The sequence below is a fragment of the Hemibagrus wyckioides genome, unplaced genomic scaffold (genome assembly GCF_019097595.1).
Source record: "Hemibagrus wyckioides isolate EC202008001 unplaced genomic scaffold, SWU_Hwy_1.0 Contig1, whole genome shotgun sequence".
NCBI lineage: Eukaryota > Metazoa > Chordata > Actinopteri > Siluriformes > Bagridae > Hemibagrus > Hemibagrus wyckioides.
Window position 1 is genome coordinate 344,667 of NW_026690769.1, and position 12,531 is coordinate 357,197.

At 38.1% G+C, this 12,531-nt stretch overlaps 1 non-coding gene across 1 annotated transcript; it reads left to right on the plus strand.

Moving 5' to 3' along the window:
* The first annotated feature begins 10,953 nt into the window (after positions 1 to 10,953).
* Positions 10,954 to 11,025, plus strand: trnap-agg (transfer RNA proline (anticodon AGG)). The gene has a single exon. It is a non-coding gene; the product is annotated as a tRNA-Pro (tRNA).
* Positions 11,026 to 12,531: the final 1,506 nt, after the last annotated feature.

Here is a 12,531-nt window from a genome sequence, read left to right on the forward strand (position 1 = left end):
TAGATGGTATGAGGAAGAAACCTTGAGAGGAACCAGACTCAAAAGGGAACCCATCCTCATTTGGGTGACAATTGTGTGATGCAGATACAGCATGTGTATAGTGTTATGTGAATCAATAAGGAGGTTGTTGTCCATGGCGCTGCTTGAATATCCCAATCCTCACAAGCAGAACCCGGCTGGAGCTGGTCCATCTCCGGATGCCACTGGAGCCGGCACAGTCTCTGGATGCCTCGGGATGGGTAGAAGAAAGGAAACAATGGAACAGCATTAGCGTAGCTGCTGTTCATAATATTAGCAGTACTAGCTGAATGTGCATTTAATCAGATGTACTGGAGTGCAAGGTTATGGGAAGTGTTAGATGTATGCCTGGCTAAAGAGATAAGTCTTTAGTCTACATTTAAACTGGGAGACTGTGTCTGAGCCCCGAACACAGTCAGGAAGGCTATTCCAGAGTTTTGGAGCTAAATACGAAAACGCTCTACCTCCTTTTGTGGACTTTGATATTCTGGGAACTACTAGAAGTCCAGAATTTTGTGATCTTAAAGAGCGTGGTGGATTGTAATGTGTTAGAAGACTGGATAGATAGGTGGGAGCTAAATCATTTAGAGCCTTGTATGTGAGTAGAGCTAGTTTATAGTCAATTCTAAACTTAACAGGTAGCCAGTGCAGGGATGATAATATTGGGGTTATATGATCATATTTTCTTGATCTGTTAAGAACTCTGGCGGCTGCATTCTGGACTAACTGTAGCTTGTTTATTGAAGATGCAGGACAACCACCTAGTAATGCATTACAATAGTCCAGTCTGGAGGTCAGGAATGCATGATCTAGCTTTTCTGCATCAGATACAGATAAAATGTTCATAAGCTTGGCAATATTTCTAAGATGGAAGAAGGCTGTTTTTGTGATATTGTAAATATGGTTTTCAAAGGATAAGTTGCTGTCTAATATTACACCCAGGTCTTTCACTGTTGAGCTAGTAGTAACAGTGCATCCTTCTAGGTGCAAGCTGAATTGTGAGAGCTTCTGTGTACTAGTTTTTGGGCCAATAAGTAATATCTCCGTTTTGTCAGAGTTTAATAATAGGAAATTATCGGCCATCCAATCTCTAATATCTTTAACACACTCAGTTAATCTAGACCAATTAGATATTTCATCTGGTTTTGATGAGATATATAAAGGTGCACGATCCGGGCCGCTGTCTTCGGGACTGTGCACTGCATTGATCTGCATGGATCTCCAGTGGCGACCCGTCAGCCTTACAGCATCTGTGTCCAACCAACATGGAAATATAGCCCACGGTTGCGAAACACCTAGACCCAGGGCTAGCTTTTCTCGATCCCCTCTAGCACTCCGATGCATTGCGCATGCAAGAGTTGTGGTAAAGAGGAGGTTAAAGGGCACACAGGCTGCACAGATGAGGACAGACAAACTGTGCAGAGGGTGAAAAACAGCTCAAAAAATCATCAGCTGCCCTCTGCCCTCCCTGGATGACATGTCCAGGTCCTGCTGCCTCAGCAAAATCAAGGCCATCACAGGAGACTCCTCACATCCTGCTCATCACTTGTTTGACCTGTTGCCATCTGGGTGGCGCTTCAGGTCAACAAAGTCTCACACCACCAGACTTACAAACAGCTTCTTCCCCTGGGCCATTCGGACTGCAAACAATCACTGAACACACACACACACACATTCCACCTAATAAAATCTGTCTGTGAATTGAGTACAAGTTATAACTTAATATTGGCTTTGCACAAATTAGATTTCAAGCAAATATATAACTGGGAACATTTTGTTGCAGCTTTATGAATGTTCTGCTTATATTGCAGTAGCCCTTTAAAAAAGGGTACAAGTATGCATATGTATGAAAGGAGAGTCCATAACCTGAGATACTGAGATATTGAGAAGGGTTCAGTAAATTAATTCTATTTTTACATATGTTTCTTTATTGACATGCACAGCCAATTATTACAACATTATTACAACAATACTAATTCTAACAAAGTCCTGAATATGTACAATATGGCTATATTTGTGGACACCTAACCATCACACCAGTATGTGGGCATTCTCCAAACTGCTGCACAATTGTATAGGATGTTTTTATATTCTTACAAAAACATGTTCCAGCTCAATGAAGATGTTTATTACAAGTTTGGTGTGGAATAAAATGAGTTACCTGCACACAGCCCTGAACTCAAACCCACTCAACACTTTGGGATGAATTAGAATTCTGACTGCACCCCAAGCCACACATGCCTGATGTTTTAGGGCTGTATGGACACATGGACATACAGTATCTCACAAAAGTGAGTACACCCCTCACAGTTTTGTAAATATTTTATTATATCTTTTCATGTGACAACACTGAAGAAACGACACTCTGCTCCAATGTAAAGTAGTGAGTGTACAGCCTGAATTTGACATACACTATATTGCCAAAAGTATTCGCTCACCCATCCAAATAATCAGAATCAGGTGTTCCAATCACTTCAATGGTCACAGGTGTATAAAATCAAGCACCTCGGCATGCAGACTGTTTTTACAAACATTTGTGAAAGAATGGGTCGCTCTCAGGAGCTCAGTGAATTCCAGCGTGGAACTGTGATAGGATGCCACCTGTGCAACAAATCCAGTCGTGAAATTTCCTCGCTCCTAAATATGCCACAGTCAACTGTCAGCAGTATTATAAGAACGTGGAAGTGTTTGGGAACGACAGCAACTCGTTCGTAAACTGACGTAAACCCACGTAAACTGACGGAGCGGGGTCAGCGGATGCTGAGGCGCATAGTGCGAAGAGGTCGCCAACTTTCTACATAGTCAATCGCTACAGACCTCCAAACTTCATGTGGCCTTCAGATTAGCTCAAGAACAGTGCGCAGAGAGCTTCATGGAATGGGTTTCCATGGCCGAGCAGCTGCATCCAAGCCATACATCACCAAGTGATGTGCATTGCACAAGTGCAATGCAAAGCGTCGGATGCAGTGGTGTAAAGCACGCCGCCACTGGACTCTAGAGCAGTGGAGACGCGTTCTCTGGAGTGACGAATCACGCTTCTCCATCTGGCAATCTGATGGACGAGTCTGGGTTTGGCGGTTGCCAGGAGAACGGTACTTGTCTGACTGCATTGTGCCAAGTGTAAAGTTTGGTGGAGGGGGGATTATGGTGTGGGGTTGTTTTTCAGGAGCTGGGCTTGGCCCCTTAGTTCCAGTGAAAGGAACTCTGAATGCTTCAGCATACCAAGACATTTTGGACAATTCCATGCTCCCAACTTTGTGGGAACAGTTTGGAGCTGGCCCCTTCCTCTTCCAACATGACTGTGCACCAGTGACCAAAGCAAGGTCCATAAAGACATGGATGACAGAGTCTGGTGTGGATGATCTTGACTGGCCTGCACAGAGTCCTGACCTCAACCCGATAGAACACCTTTGGGATGAATTAGAGCGGAGACTGAGAGCCAGGCCTTCTCGTCCAACATCAGTGTGTGACCTCACAAATGCGCTTCTGGAAGAATGGTCAAAAATTCCCATAAACACACTCCTAAACCTTGTGGACAGCCTTCCCAGAAGAGTTGAAGCTGTTATAGCTGCAAAGGGTGGACCGACGTCATATTGAACCCTATGGATTAGGAATGGGATGTCACTTAAGTTCATATGCGAGTCAAGGCAGGTGAGCGAATACTTTTGGCAATATAGTGTATGTTTCTGTGCAGGTTTACTTTGGTCTTGAGTCTTGAATAATAAGAATGTCTCCTAGTTTGATTTCCCAGTATGCTTTTGACATTGAATTATTTCAGCAATTAATTGCTGTGGGTTTTGGGAATATGTCTGTTACCCTCTGAGACCCTGCATCTGCAGAACTTGTAAAAGAAAGCAAGATTGTTCAGGAAACTTCAGGAAAGTCACAGATGATCCTAATTATATTTGATAATAAATCTGTACTACTGTTAATAATTAGGGGTGAATCAATAACCAGTGGACTGCAAAGTGTTTTTGATGATGCCTAATGTTTTCACAGTGGCTTTATTAAGCAGATGGCTTTATCAATTATATTAAAATCAAATGGGTCATGACAAAGTAAAATAGACAAAGACAGAAAAGAGGCTGGTTTGTTCATCACCTCAGTAAAATACCCTCCAAACTGTCCTATTTATAATCACAACAAACAAATAAGCACACAAACAATGCCCTAATGTGTGTATATTATTTTTTTCAACCACAATATATAGTAATTTAATGATGATTTAATGTTTATAGAATAGATTGATTGTTTTCATTATTAAAAATGATATGCTGTCAGTATTTGTTTACTATGTGCTTAGGACAGGTTCCTCATTCAAGGTTGACTAGAACTCATTCATTAGTGCACTGATTTTTTCTACTGTTTTGTCATAGAATCATTTCATAAAAGTATTTTGGTTTCAAATATTATCTTGTGATTAATAATCAAGTATTTAAGTAAATTTAGGGTCATATTGTGTGTTTACTCCCCTTTCTTTATGACCAATTCAGTAGAGTTGAGTTTTATGACTGCTTTCAACATCATTGTGGGAAAAAAACACGAACAGAGAAATATATGGGGGTTATGAAGACATCACAACTATCTTAATATATTAAATTATTAAACTACAGCATATGTAAGTGGCAATCTAGGAGAACATGACATATGTTGCTGTGGCAATCTCCAATAAAATATTCTTATTTTATTAATGAGAGAGAGAGAGAGAGAGAGAGAGAGAGAGAGAGAGAGAGAGAGAGAGAGAGAGAGAGATCCAAACTCATAATGTCAAAATGTTGAGTATAGAACAGTTATCATGAATATGCATAAATACAAGTAGGTGGAGCTAGAGGTGGAGATGTACATCAAATAGTAACACTGACATTCATTTCTAAAGCTAGAGGTTTGAACTAAACACTCAGGAAAACAATGTTGTTCCTCTTCGTGGTGTTTTTCACTCTTGCTGATGTTGGTAAGTCATATACACTGCACACAAAATATTATTTTTTCTAATTAAGAAGACACAATTTTCTATGTGAAATGTGTCATTTATGATTAAAATATCACAATATTGTTGTAATGTTTTTATAGCAGAGGCTGCTGACAATAACATTAAACCAGATCAGAAAGAGATCCTTCTGACAACACTCGGCCCCTCACAATAGGACGATCTTTATCCTTTAATGTCACACTGATTTTACAATAAATATACAATATAATATAACATAATATACAATACAATGTAATATTTACCCCAGTAGTAGGACACCTTTAAGAACCCTGGCTACTGTTTAAAACTTAAACATGCTAAGTCTTGTGATTGGGCAGCTTGCTAGCTAGTGTAAATAATAAATTATAGATTAATGTTATCTACTGAGAGAGCTTGTCTGTTTGTTGTAATTATTACACAATTGTTTGGGTCAGTTGATGTAAATATAATATTTAGTTAGCCTGCTAGCAAACTTGCCTACTGGTGCTAATGCTAAACTCCTGAACCAAGCTGATGAGCTCGGCTAACGAGAATTTATTTCCACATTATAATATTTACCCCATCAAACAGATCACTTTTCCCAACCCTGAGTACTGGTTTCACACTAAATCATGATTAGACTAGTGATTATCCAGTTAGCGCCCCAAAGGACTTGGTTACAGATGTATGTTATCTAGCTAGCGAACCTCGCTAATCATTTCATTTACACAATATCATGTAGAGTGTAAAGCTTGCTGAACTCGGGTGAAGGTTTTAATAATTATTCCGTATAATATTTAGATAGATTTCGGATGATGGACTGGGACAGGAGGTTTTTGAGACTTTAATCAGTCACCATGTACGGTGAATTTACACAAGCTAATGCTAACTAATGCTAATATTTGTCTGTTTATTCTCAGCTTAACTAGCTTACAAACTCACAGGTTTATTAACGTTTCGGCGTTAAAAAGGAAATTTTTGATTTTTTACTTCTCCCTTTTTAAAAAAACAAAACAAAAAAACAATCAAAATCCTCTATTTCTGGGTGTGGGTGAAAAAAACACTGGTTTATCTACACTGTTAGCAAGCCTGGATAATTAACTTGGTAGCATCATTAAGATAAATATCGTAATGAGTAATGCAAACCTTTTAACCGGTAAACAAACCTTTCCTTTATTTTACTCAAGCTGTTTTTACTGTAAGGAACGTGACAGAATGTTAGATGTGTTATTATGAAACTGCGATGAGAAGAAGCACTTATGATGGGGCGGCGGGAGGAAATGTACAGTACATCATCTTTTTTGGAGAACAGGACATGTTTAGGCTTACATCCTGCTTCGTGTTAAGGTGTAAATTAAGTAGCCATCTAGAACACCATAAGTGAATTACAGAGATTTTTTTGTTTTTTTACGTTTTAACAGGATGCAGTTGGCGTACAGCTGGCCTCCGTGGCTCCGATTCGGTTCCTGAGGACTCCTTCTCATCGGGACTCCATCAAAGCAGAGCTCTCCGGGTCCTATGTAAGCTTATGAATGCCTGTGTAACATGACAGCTGTTTAAATCTGAAAGACTTTGATAATAGAGAACTCCATTAGGACTCCATTATGTAAAGTTAATTTCTTTTTGTAACTTTTCTGCTCTCTGCAGGCCTACCACTACAACCTCGTGGACGTGTTTTACGAGCTGCTTCTCTGCGGATACTTCACGAAGGGCTTAACGCCTCAGCCAGTAAGCGTCTTATAGGGAGATTTAAAAGCGATGCTTGAATGTAGTTTGAGAACAGGATTTATTTTATTTCATTTTGTTTTCCCATATTTTAAACCCTGACATTAACGGAGCTTGTCGTCTCCCTTTCCTAAAGCTTCAGGGCGGACTCTCGGAGCGCCTGCTTGCTCTCATCAAGTGGGATGTAGACGTTCGGGAGCCTGGAGCAAAGATCTACTTCACAGTGCTTATTGTAAGTGTTCAAATATCTTCTGATGCCACGTTACACAAATGGTCAGCATTGTGTCTCTAAGACAGTGACATTACACTGGATTTGTGTTTGTGTAATTTGTTGATAGGATCAGCTTACAGGCCTTTTTGTGGTACTGTTCTCTCAGCCCCTGGAGCTCTACACCGACCCGCCAGCTTTAGCCAGCACGGTTAGGCATCTCCTCGGGCAGCATGTCGAGAAGAAGATGGTGAAGACTTTGGAGAGGCTCTTGGCAATGTCCTTCCCTTACTTCTACACCTTCCCAGTACCCACCAACACAACACACACACACAAACACACAATTTATTGCACAAGTTCCCATTCCATACGTTGTTACAGTTCATATTTTGTCCCTACATTGCTCAAGCGCTCCACAGATGAGTATAAATTGATTTTGTAACATTTCAATTGTCACATTTTAAAATATCTCTCTTCTTTTTCCCCTTGACAGGTCTGCACAACGATCCCAGGACTTTAGGACCAGAATTGCACAGTCAGTTGTAGCCTGTGTAGCATTTTATCATTCTCACTAGAAATAATTGCTTTCTCGTTACATTTCCTGGTTTAGTGTTAATGAATTTTCTGTGTTTGTCTTTCATCTAATATCATTTCATCCAATATTAACCCTCCTCTCATCATCCTCCTATCCTAACTCTAATAAAGTATTTCATTTGCATCTATTACAGCCTCGGTCAGATCATTTCTATACATCAAGATATGTGTATATATATAAAATGTTGATTTTCAACTCAACTCCAATACATGACATTAGGTTTAAACTTTAATTCATGATAAAGGCACATGGTTACTTTTTGTTTATTCAGTACACTGTTACTCTGAAATGTTCATATAAGTGAAGCAGAGATAACATTCTGCTTTATTGGTACAAACAATATCCTATAATTATATATCCTGTAATTTATTTTCCATTCATACATTTATTTATTCTTTCATGTGTTTATTATTCCTGTGTGTATAAATGTATGTTACTTTACCAAATGTGAACTAAGATCCAGAACAAAATGTGAGCACTCCAGACCATAATTCCATTGTATAGTTACAAGAAGTTAAAATGGATGAATAAGGAAAGTGTTAGTCAAATTTGCTTTCCTTTTATTGATCATAATGAAATTCATCAAGATTGAGTGAAAATGAAATGAAAATGGAAATTGTGTATTAACATTTGTATTTTCAGTTAAATGGATGTACAATATCTGCCAAATTTTAAATGGATCAGCAAAAATCCATTCACAGTTGCATTTCCCAGGTCTTAAGTGTTACGACCCTGACCTGTGGAAACAGCACTTACTCTTCACTTAAGCACTTAAGAAGCCCTTTCTCTACAAAAAAACATGGCAGCATCTTAACAAATTTGGGAACAATATTTTTTTGGACTGATGGTTAATCATTATTCATAGTTTCATGTTTGGTGAAGGTCAAACAGAGTTTATCACAACAAACACCTCATACCAAGTGTCATGTTGGTGGAGGGGTGAGGATTCGGTTGTTTTGCAGCCACAGGCTCTAGAAAACTTTCAATCATTTGGACATTGATGATCTCCACTTTATATTAGAATATTCTTGAGACAAATGTAAGACTGTCCATGAGCTTATGTTGGGCTGAAACTGGGTCATATTAAAGGACAATAATCACAAGCACACCAGCAAATTTGTCTCTTTAAGGATGCTGAATCTGAGGACTTGTTTTTGTCTAGGTTAATGTCAGAAATACAGATAAAAAAGAAAAAGACGGGTTATTCTTGTGTTCTGATATGCTGAAATGCTGTAATGATTCCAAATGAATCTATGAATTGAAACTGTGAACTATTCCCAGCGTGGTGAGGAATACTTTTGTTTTAAATATATTGATGGTTCTTGATGTAAATAATGTACATGTCTATTTAAATTCAGCTCCTGCAGATGGCAGTACATGACATGAAAATACTCTAGAACTGAACCTGATTGGACCTGGACACAACAGAACCATGTGGAGTGTTAAAGTAGCCATGAACATTAAACCTGAACAAAGCTTCAGCACAGATACATGGTGTGTGGAGTGCAGTCCGACTGAAACACTTGAATTACTGCAGAATCTTGAGCTTAATACAAGATGCTTATGTATTTGTGCACATGCTCTCAAACACCACCTTGTTAGGGGTTTTATATTGTTATAATTTGGTGTTTTGTTTAGACTTTAAGGGTGTACTATAAATCTGATGAAGAATTTAATTTCACAATAAGAATTGTTTGTAATTGCAACAATATATTTTGTAGATTAGAAAAGGTTTAAGTTCATAGAAATAGGAAATACAGGAACTAAATATATGAATCTTTTGCTCATTATATTCTTTTAGAACATGTGTGTGTATTTTACATAAAGTGGCAAATCCTGCACTCTGATTGGTTAAAACAGAGGGAATCAACAGTTGAGGCTTTGTACACAAGAAATGCTTAGATGCTTCACTGAAGACAGAGTAGAAGGAAACTTGACATTTACAGTAACATAAAAAGGAAACTTTCAGAAAAACAGAGGAAATTAAAACATGATGGTTTTCTGTATGTTTCTGTTTTTACCATGTTCATAGGTAAGCTTATATTTTATTTATCCCCATATATCATGTTTAAATGTTTTATAACTAGTAAAGAAATGTTTCCATGTGTGAGTGTTTTAGATTGTAAGCATGTACTGTATGTATACTGTATAATATAAAATGATAATATTCTGAAATAAATGTCCTCTTCAGGTGAGAGCACACAGGACAGCATTACTCCAACATCTTCTGCTGTCTATGGTAAAGAGGAGCAAGCAGTTACACTCTCCTGTGATTATAAATACACTGTTTCTATGAACAATCTACAGTGGTATCAACAATATTCCAATGCAGCACCAGAATTCCTCGTTCTGTTGACGGAATCGGGAGGGAATCAGACAGGTGATACTCCTCATCCTCATTTGTCTGCTAAAGTTCATAAGAGTCTGAAGCGTGTGGATTTGGAGATCTCGCCTGCTTCAGTATCAGACTCTGCACTGTACTATTGCGCCTTGCAGCCCACAGTGACAGGAAAGTCAACTTCACTGTCCAAAAACCTACAGAGACCTCAAACATGAAAGTGTTAAAGAATCACAATAAGAAGAAAAGACTGGAAGCTATGCATGACATCAGCATTCTGATTATTGATCCAATAGAAATGTATGTATATAACCATATATGAATACTTTATTTGAAGTGAATAGACAAAACATTCTAAGTGAATCCAAATACAGATAGAAAAGTTAGGTGTGTGTTTGAAGAAGCCACATGTTCACTCCCTCTGCAGTATTAAGTGCAGTTCTCATAAACAATAGTGGCAGGTTTGATGGTTTATTTACTTAATGACAGTGTAAAGATCACATGCTGGAATTTGATTCTGTTCTAGGAATAAAAATGTGGATATTGTACAACTCTTTTGACAAGCAGCTGATCTGATTTATTTTTATTTTATGTTTGTTTGTTTGTTTATTTTACTGAGCATGCTATTTAATGTGTTCATCATGTGTGTCTTTGCAGGATCTTTAATATATTTTTGAGAATTACAGGATACCTGAAAGTATGTATAACTAAGAATAAGAATTGTGGAAAATAAAAACACAGTTTCCATCACACAATCAGGAAATAAATAAGCTCTACTGAAATAGTGCTCCATAATCAATTCTTGAGGTAGATGAGCTACAACAGCTAAAGACCACATCGGGTTTCATTCCTGTTCACCAAGAACAGAAATCTAAGACTACAGTAACAACCCTGTAAATGACATAATTTGGCCCAATGGCAAGAGCTGCTTACTTGGTTCACGCTTAGCGTCTGGATTCCAAAAAGGTTTGAATCCCACAGGAGCCTCGCTTTATTGTTAACTTGACTTGTGTAACCGAGTTCCTTTTACTCGGACCCCAGTCCATATGAGCAAGAAGGTCATACAGTTACAGAGTACAGTGAACCTCCATTGGCGCACATCAAGGTAACAGGGATGACCTGGCTCGTTGGTCTAGGGGTATGATTCTCGCTTAGGGTGCGAGCGGTCCCGGGTTCAAATCCCGGACGAGCCCTGGTTTTAAATGGAATAGAGTGGTTGGGATAAAACTAATGGAAACTTGCACTGCCAGCTTGGTTCTCGCTTGGAAGTTTGTTTCTCCAGAGGTCCAAGAAGGTTCAAATCCCACTGTAATTACCTCTGAAAATTAAAGCTCCAACCTGGAGCCTATCTCTGGAATACAGGGAGCAGGATGGAGAATGTCACACTTTGTGGAGACATGAACCTCTGAAATATTAATATAATAGAGTACAGAAAGACCTCAGAATATTGTCATTTTACTAACACCATTCATCATGTTCACTGTTATATTCATGTGTCTGTGGCTTTCATTAGGTAAGTTAACATTGACCTTTTCAGAAAGGAGGGTAAAAGGTAAATCCCTATGCCACCACGTCTGTCTGCTAAAGTTGATGATAAAACTAAACAAGTGGATCTGATCATCTCCTCTGCTGCTTTTAATGTTTGATAATATACAATTAGAAGGTAATTTATTCATAATCACACTCTCTGGTATCACCCAGATGAGGATGGGTTCACAGTTGAGTCTTCCTCATATCGTCTCACAGAGTTTTTTCTTGCCGCTGTTGCCTCAGAGTTGCTCATTAGGGGTAAAGTTAATTTTCAACTTTGTAATTTCTATTCTGAATTTCTGTATTTCTGTAAAGCTGCATTGAGACAGTGTCTATTGTTAAAAGTGATATGAATGAAAATGAAGTGAACTGAATTTAATTACCTTTTGGGAACAGACACAGCAAATTTACTTATGAGAGACTGGATCCAGTTTCCTATGATTTTCCACAGCAAATTATCATAATTATTTATAAATGTACAAATAATTAAAAAAACACACAAACAGATAAAGGCTTATAGTATGGTATAGATGATGAATCTTAAAATACAACACAGCCATATTAATGACTCTACACTACAACAGCATCACTTCCTGGGTGTGTCCTTCTAGAGACGTGTAAAGTTCAGCACATACAGCACTATTATACAGAATCCTCACAGAGCTGTGTTCAGAAATGGATCAACTATACAACTTACTGTACATAGTGAGATACATACCACTGATTCTCACTCTAGTTACAGGTAATTTTCATCAGTTCATCAATTAATTAATGGAATTAACTAATATTCATAGAATTAATTCATTTATTTTTAATGTCAGTGTTTTTGGTGTTACACAAAAAACATTTTTAGAATTTTTCGATATTTCTATTATATTTTTATTAATCATTTTTCAATACAACAGGCAGTTCTGCTGATAAAATTTGGCCGAAGGACAAAGATGTCAACATTGTGGGGAAGTGACTTCCAAATGTCATCAAAATGCAGACAAAAGCCATAAATATCATTAAAATAAGTTCAGGTGCTCTAACTGGCAGACTGTTACAGATTTGCAGTTGCAGGTCACCATGTCAACATGACAGATGAAGAATATCAATATTGTATTTATACTACACACTTATACTGATCAATGGGTACTGTATCAGTGGCCGAGCAGAAGATACTGAAT